An 8,484-nucleotide genomic window follows, 5' to 3' on the forward strand; every position below is an offset into this window, starting at 1 on the left:
GATAAAATGATACAGCTACTCTGGGAAATGGTTTGGCAATCTCTTTAAAAACTAAACATGCAACTATCCTATGCACCAGCAATTGCACTTCTGGGCATTTGTCCCAGAGAAATGAAGACTTATGTTCATGCAAAAATCTATGTACAAATGTTTATAGTAGGTTTATTTACAAAAGCCAAAAACTGAAATAATTTAGATATTCTTCAATGGCTGAATGATTAAACAAATTATTTACAATAATACCATAGAATTCTACTTGGCAGTCAAAAGTAATGAACTATTGATATGTGCAATAACTCAGTGGAATCTCTAGAAAATTATGTTGACTGGGAGAAGCCAGTCCCAAAAGGCCACATCCTGTGTCATTCCATTTATGTAACATTCATGAGAAGATAAGACTATAGCAATGGAAAACAGATTAGTGTTTACTAGAAATAAGGAGGGAAGTGATTGTGGCTATAAAAGAGTGAAATGAGGGATCTTGGTGGTGATGTAAATGTTTCTATCTTGATTGTATCAATGTCAATATCCTGGTTGTTAAATTGTACTATGGTTTTTCAAGATATTAGTGTTGGTGGAATCTTGGTAAGGGTACACAGGACGTCTATTATTTTTTTACAACCACATTTGAATCTAAAATTGTTGCAGGGAGTATGCCAGAGTCGCAAAAGATAAGTCCACAAAGTGCAGTTAAGTGAAGGTCCTCATACTCTAGTCAGAATGAGGCCCCGACTCCAGAATGAAGCTTCTTTTTATCAGGATAATTGCTAAAGACTAAGTGCATAAAGTCAGCTAAGCAAGCGTGTGAATCAATCTAATGGTTTAGCTTTTCAAGGTTCAATTTCAAGTTAATTGGTCTCTATAACACTAGGAAGGGTCAGGTGTGAAGGAGGATCCAGCCCTGGACAATGTTAATGGCTCTGGGCGTTCCTTATGAGCCGCAGCCGTGTTCAGCTATGTAAACATGTCCTAAGGCTTTGCACCTTCTCCAGCCCTTCCCTTTTGAAGTCTTTTCCTTTGATGCTTCTCTCCTGCATCTCTCACATACAATTATCTCAAAATTAAAAGTTTAATTAAAACTTCAATGAAAGCTTATTCATTCAAACAAATTAAATCTAAAGAAAGAACTTACCTTTAACTATTTTCCTTAGGCCACACACATGCACATACTCATGCACACATAATAAAATGAAAGTATGTTACAATTCATTTCCAACCAATTTGTATCACCTGAGGAAATTCATTATATCTCATATGAACAACATCTGCTTAAAACTCTAACTCTGTACATCCAGGACCTAGGAAATAAGAAGAATTCAGATAACGGCTTAAAGATAAATTCAATAGACCCTATCTCTTCTTTCTATTCCTGTTCCTGATTTTTATCTTTGTAAACCTTTGTAAACTGTAAGTATGTTTGCTGTAAGATGAGACTTTTGACATTTTCCTTGTCTGATAATACACACAATAGTAAGAGAACATAGAATGCCCAAGAAGATAAATACACGTGGACTTAAAAGTGCTCTGGCCTAGAAAGATTACATTGACAATAATAAATGAATAAAACTGATTTCAATACATCAATGACATTTAGAAAGTTAATCAATCATGAAAAGTTTAACCTAGGAATACTGAAATTAAAAACTTTCATTTCTGGTCCTCCCATAAAAAAATAAAATAAATTTAAGATTGAGTGGCTTATTCTCATCACATATTCAATTCTAACCACTCTTCTATTTTTTTCTCTTAAAATTATAAAATAAAATGCACTGATTTAACTTTGAGGCAGAATATAAATTTGAGACAGGAAAAAAATGCAAAATTCTGCAAAGTAATTTCATTAATTCACTCAATATTTAATGTGCACCTATTATGTTATAGGCATTTAAGATACACAGTGAACAAAACAGACTGCAGTCACTTCCCTCCATCCCTGCTCTCATGGAACTTAAATTCTAGCAGTAATCATTCTAGGGTAATTGTCCCTAATGTACACATAAATATGTGTAAGATTTTACACATACACACACACACACACACATATATGAAGTATAATTAACATACAATGTTATATCAATTTTAGGTGTACAACATAAGAACAATTTTTATATTATTGATAGTTCTGTAATCATAGCAAGGCTGAATTGCTGTTGCTTTGGAAACCATAATTTCCCTAAGTCCTTTCTATTCTTGTTCACAATAGCTCAAAACTGCAAACATTCACGGACAGGTGAATGAAGAAACAAGCTGTGCTATATTTATACAAAGAACTATCATCTAGATATGAAAAGAGAATGAAATGCTGAAGAGGCAGCAAAAAGGATGAATTTCAAAAACATTATTCTGGGCAACAGATGCAACACACATCACATAATTCCATCACGTGAAACGCTAGAAATGATGGGAAGTGCCTGCGTGGCTCAGTCAGTTAAGCGGCTCTTTATTTCAGCTCCAGGTCAGGATCTCATGGTTCCTAGGTTCAAGCCCCAAGTCAGGCTCCACTCCGACAGGGAGGAGCCTTCTTGGGATACGCTGTCTCTCCCTCTCTCTCTACCCCTCCCCACTCACACACACTCTCTGCATCCCTTTCTCAAAATAAATCAATAAACTTAAAATAAAAAAGAAACTCTAGAAAAGAATGATAAATCTACTCTATAATGACATAAAGCAGATCAGTGATTGCTCAGGGTAAAACTTAAGGGAAATTGACAGGAGAAAGGGATGAAAGAAACAGTTTATATCTTGATTATGCTGTTGGTTACTTGGGGTATAAATTTGTCAGAACTCATCAAAATGTACTTAAAATGAATGCATTTTATAATATATAAATAGGTCTTCAGTAAAGAGGATTACAGAATAAAAGAGAAATTAACAGACTATTATTAGAATTAAGAGAATAAATGGGAAATGCACATAATCATGAAATTAGATGCAGAAAAAGCATTTGACAAAATCAAAACTCACTCATGAGTTAAAAAAAAAATCTCCTACCAAATAGAAATAGAAATCTGTCTCAAAAACAAAGACACAAGAAAATCTCCTTCAATAAAGGTTGGAAGTTCCTGGGGCGCATGGGTGGTTTGGTGGGTTGAGCCTCCGACTTCAGCTCAGGTCATGATCTCACAGTTGATGGATTCTGGCCCACATCAGGCTCTGTGCTGACAGCTCAGAGCCTGGAGCCTGCCTCGGATTCTGTGTCTCCTTCTCTCTCTGCCCCTCCCTCACTTGTGCTCTCTGTCTCTTTCTCAGAAATAAACAAACATTAAAAAATAATAATAAATTTTAAAAAATTATGTTTTTATTTTTATTTTTATTTTTTACGATAATTTATTGTTAAACTGGTTTCCATACAACACCCAGTGTTCATCCCAACAGGTGCCCTCCTCAATGCCCATCACCCACTTTCCCCTCTCCCCCACCCCCATCAACCCTCAGTTTGTTCTCAGAATTTAAGAGTGTCTTATGGTTTGCCTCCTTCCCTCTCTGTAACTTTTTCCCCCTCCCCTTCCCCCCTGGTCTTCTGTTAAGTTTCTCAGGATCCACATATGAGCGAAAACTATAGAAAGTTTATGAAGGAAATTGAGGAAGATACAAGAAATGGAAAAACATTCCGTGCTCATGGATTGGAAGAATAAATATTGTTAAAATGTCAATACTACCCAAAGCAATCTACACATTCAATGCAATCCCAATCGAAATTGCACCAGCATTCTTCCCAAAGCTAGAACAAGCAATCCTAAAATTTGTATGGAACCACAAAAGACCCCAAATAGCCAAAGTAATATTGAAGAAGAAAACCAAAGCAAGAGGCATCACAATCCCAGACTTTAGCCTCTACTACAAAGCTGTAATCATCAAGACAGTATGGTATTGGCACAAAAACAGACACATAGACCAATGGAATAGAATAGAGACTCCAGAATTGGACCCACAAATGTATGGCCAACTAATCTTGGACAAAGCAGGAAAGAGTATCCAATGGAAAAAAGACAGTCTCTTTAATAAATGGTGCTAGGAAAACTGGACAGCAACATCAGAAGAATGAAACTAGACCACTTTCTTACGCCGTTCACAAAAATAAACTCAAAATGGATGAAGGACCTGAATGTGAGACAGGAAACCATCAAAACCCTAGAGGAGAAAGGGGAAAAAAACCTCTCTGACCTCAGCTGCAGCAATTTCTTACTTGACATATCTCCAAAGGCAAGGGAATTAAAAGCAAAAATGAACTACTGGGACCTCATCAAGATAAAAAGCTTCTGTAAGCAAAGGAAACAATCAACAAAACTAAAAGGCAACCAACGGAATGGGAAAAGATATTTGCAAATGACATCTCTGATAAAGGGCTAGTAAAATCTATAAAGAACTCACCAAACTCCACACCTGAAAAAGAAATAATCCAGTGAAGAAATGAGCAGAAGACATGAATAGACTCTTCTCTAAAGAAGACATCCAGACGGCCAAAAGACACATGAAAAGATGCTCAACGTCGCTCCTCATCAGGGAAATACAAATCAAAACCACACTGAGATACCACCTCACGCCGGTCAGAGTGGCTAAAATGAACAAATCAGGAGACTATAGATGCTGGAGAGGATGTGGAGAAACGGGAACACTCTTGCACTGTTGGTGGGAATGCAAACTGGTGCAGCCACTCTGGAAAACAGCGTGAAGGTTCCTCAAAAAATTAAAAATAGATCTACCCTATGACCCAGCAATAGCACTGCTAGAAATTTACCCAAGAGATATAGGAGTGTTGATGCATAGGGGCACTTGTACCCCAATGTTTATAGCAGCACTTTCAATAATAGCCAAACTATGGAAAGAGCCTAAATGTCCATCAACTGATGAATGGACAAAGGAGATGTGGTTTATATATACAATGGAATACTACTTGGCAATGAGAAAGAATGAAATACGGCCTTTTGTAGCAACGTGGATGGAACTGGAGGGTATTATGCTAAATGAAATAAGTCAGTCAGAGAAAGACAGATACCATATGTTTTCACTCATATGTGGATCCTGAGAAACTTACAAACATTTTTTTAAAAACAGATTGGAAGTTCCCTTCCTGGGTTTGAGTATGAGATAATGTCCATTACCATTACTTCTTCTCAGTATTATACTGGAAGTTGTAGCCAATACAATAAGGCTAAACAAAGAAATAAAATTAATAAGTATTTAAAAATAATAAAACTATCATTATGCACATGTAACTTTATTGCTTATACTGAACATTCAAAAGAATCTATAGATAAGTGAAACTTAGCAATACCTTTGGGACAATGTATAAAAATTGTTTGCCTATATGTTTGGAACAAATATTTGGAAATGAAATTTTGAAAAATATATCATTTACAAATGTTTTGTGCTAGTCTCAATCTATCAATAACCAATATTGTGGCTGGACCAGACTATGACTGCAAGATGTCCTTTGGCAATAAACATCAGGAAACTTTGAGAGGAAAAAAGGTTTGTTAGTCACAGATGCTGAAACATGTATGGTACATGTGAGGCCACACAGCAAGGTTTGGGGGCTGCAGTGGGGGGAGGGGGAGTGTGAGCACATGGGCCTAGGGTTCTGCTTTTATTGGGGTTGAGGGTGGGGACCTAGGGTTTCATGAGCTCACTCCTTACTGCTGAATTTAAAACATAAGAGCATGAATTTAAGCTCAGGAAGAGAAAAAAAGTGGCCTAAATGGTAGATTATCCTGAAATCAACCAAAGATCTTTAAAACAAAAGGATTAGGGACTGGCTCTTTATTTACTCCTGTGTAGAATAATGTGTTTATATGATATACCCATCTTTGAAGTGGATGCCTCCACAATCAAAGCTTAAGTCAGGCACTAGTGTTACAAAAAAGAAAAGCCTTCTTTGGAAAAATGTCTATTCATGTCTTCTGCCCACTGTTAATTGAATTATTAATTTGGGAGCATATGGAGTTTTATAAATTATAGATTTTAGATACTAACCCTTTATCAGATATGTCATTTGCAAATATCTTCTCCCATTCCATAGGCTGCATTTTTGTCTTGTTGTTTCCTTTTCTATGCAGAAGCTTTTTTATTTTGATGTAGTCCCAATAATTTATTTTTTCTTTTGTTTGCCTTGCCACAGGAGACATATCTAGAAAGCAGTTTCTACAGCTGATGTCAAAGAAGTTACTGCCTGTATTTCCTTCTAGGATATTTATGGTTTCAGTTCTCACATTTAGGTCTTTAATCCATTTTGAATTTATTTTTGTGTATGGTGTAAGAAAGTGGTCCATTTTCATTCTTTTGTATGTTGCTGTCCAGTTTTCCCAACACCATTTGTTGAAGAGACTTTTTCCCATTGGATATTCTTTCCTACTTTGCCAAAGATTAATTAACCATACAATTGTGGGTTCATTTCTGAGTTTTCTATTCTATCCCATTGATCCATGTATCTATTTTTGTGCCAGTACCATACTGTTTTGATTATCACAGCTTTGTAATATAACTTGAAGTCTGGAATTGTGATGCCTCCAGCTCTGCTTTTCTTTTTCAAGGTTCCTTTGGCTATTCAGGGTCTTTTGTGGTTCCATACATACTTAGGATTGTTTTTTCTAGCTCTGAAAATGCTGGGGGTATTTTGATAGCAATTGCATTAAATGTGTACATTGCTTTGGATAGTAGAGACATTTTAACAATATTTGTTTTTTCCAACCCATGAGCATGGAATGTCTTTCCATTTCTTTGTGTCGTCTTCAATTTCTTTCATTAGTGTTTTATAGTTTTCAGAGTATAGGTCTTTCATGTCTTTGGTTAGATTTATTCCTAAGTATCTTATTGTTTTTGGTGCAATTGTAAATGGGATTGATTCCTTAATTTCTTTTCCTGCTGCTTCATTATTATTATATAAAAAGGTACAGATTTCTGTGTGTTGATTTTGTATCCTGCCACTGTACTGAATTCGTTTATCAGTTTCAGCAGTATTTTGGTGGAATCTTTCTGGTTTTCTATATACAGTATCATGTCATGTCACAGTTTTACTTCTTCCTTGCTGATCTGGATGCCTGTTACTTCTTTATATTGTCTTATTGTTGAGGCCAGGACTTCCAGTACTATGTAAATAGCAGTAGTGAGAGTGGGCATCCCTGTATTGTCCTTGACCATACAGAAAAAGCTCTCAGTTTTTCTCCATTTAGGATGATATTAGCTGTCAGTTTTTCACATATGGTCTTTATTATATTGAGGTTTGTTCCCTCCAAACCTACTTTGTTGAGGGTTTATATGGATGTTGTACTTTATCAAATGCTTTCTCTGCATCTATTGAAATGATCAAATAGGTTAAATAGGTCATCAGGATTAAGGAGGGCACTTGTTGTGATGAGCATTGGATGTTGTATATAAGTGTTGAATCACTATATTGTACTGAAACTAATAATACAGTGTACGTTAAGTAACTGAAATTTAAATAAAAATTTAAAAAAAGAAATAAAGCCAACTGTCAAGACTTACACCATAATAAGCATCAAAAAATTAAATGCCTAGGTTTAAACCTAATGAAAGATGTGCAAGATATCTACAAAGGAAACCAAAAAATACTATGAAACAAAATTAAGACCTAAATAAAAAGAATGATATATCATGTTCAGAAATTAGATAACTGTTGTAAAAATATCAGTTCTCACAATTTGATCCATAGAAACAGTCTAAATAAAAGTGAAAGCAGCAATTTTTGGCTTTTGGTGTTTTAAGAAATTTGGCAAGTGAATTATAAAATTAAATAGAATTTCAATGTGCCAAGATTAGGTAAAGCATCTTGAAGCATATTGGAAGACTTACACTATCAGATACCAAGGCTTATAATAAAATTAAAGTAATTAAAACTAAGTGAAATTTGAGTAAGAATTGAGGAATATTACAAAATAGAGATTCAAGTAAAAAAATTCATGTGTATACAGTTTACAACATAGGTGGCCAGTACATTGCAGTTGAGAAGGATGTCCTGATAAATAGTACTGGATCAACTAGATAACATGGAAAAAAAAAGGATTATCCAATGATTCTGCATGCCATACATAAAAATAAATTGCAGATGGATTATAGACTTAAATGTAAAAGGTAAAGCATTTCCTAAATGAAGTTCCTAAATCTTAATATAGGATATCTTTATTGCCTTGAGTTGATATAGATTTCTTAAATAGGACACAACAGGGACTAAATTTATTTTTTACTTTATTTTTTCCAGCTTTATTGAGATGTAATTTATATGTAACATTATGTAAGTTTAAAGTGTACAATGTGATTTGATACATGTATATACCAAGAAATGATTACCACAATAAGGTTAACACATCTATCACCTCCCATCATTAGAATTTTGTTGTTGTGTATGTGGTGAGAATATTTAAGATTTCTCTCTTAGCAACTTTCAAGTATATATTACAGTACTATTAATCATAGACACCAAACTGTGTATTAGGTATTCAAGCTTATTCATCTTGTAACTGGAAGTTC

This window comes from Panthera leo, chromosome B2, assembly GCF_018350215.1.
Source record: "Panthera leo isolate Ple1 chromosome B2, P.leo_Ple1_pat1.1, whole genome shotgun sequence".
Taxonomy (NCBI): domain Eukaryota; kingdom Metazoa; phylum Chordata; class Mammalia; order Carnivora; family Felidae; genus Panthera; species Panthera leo.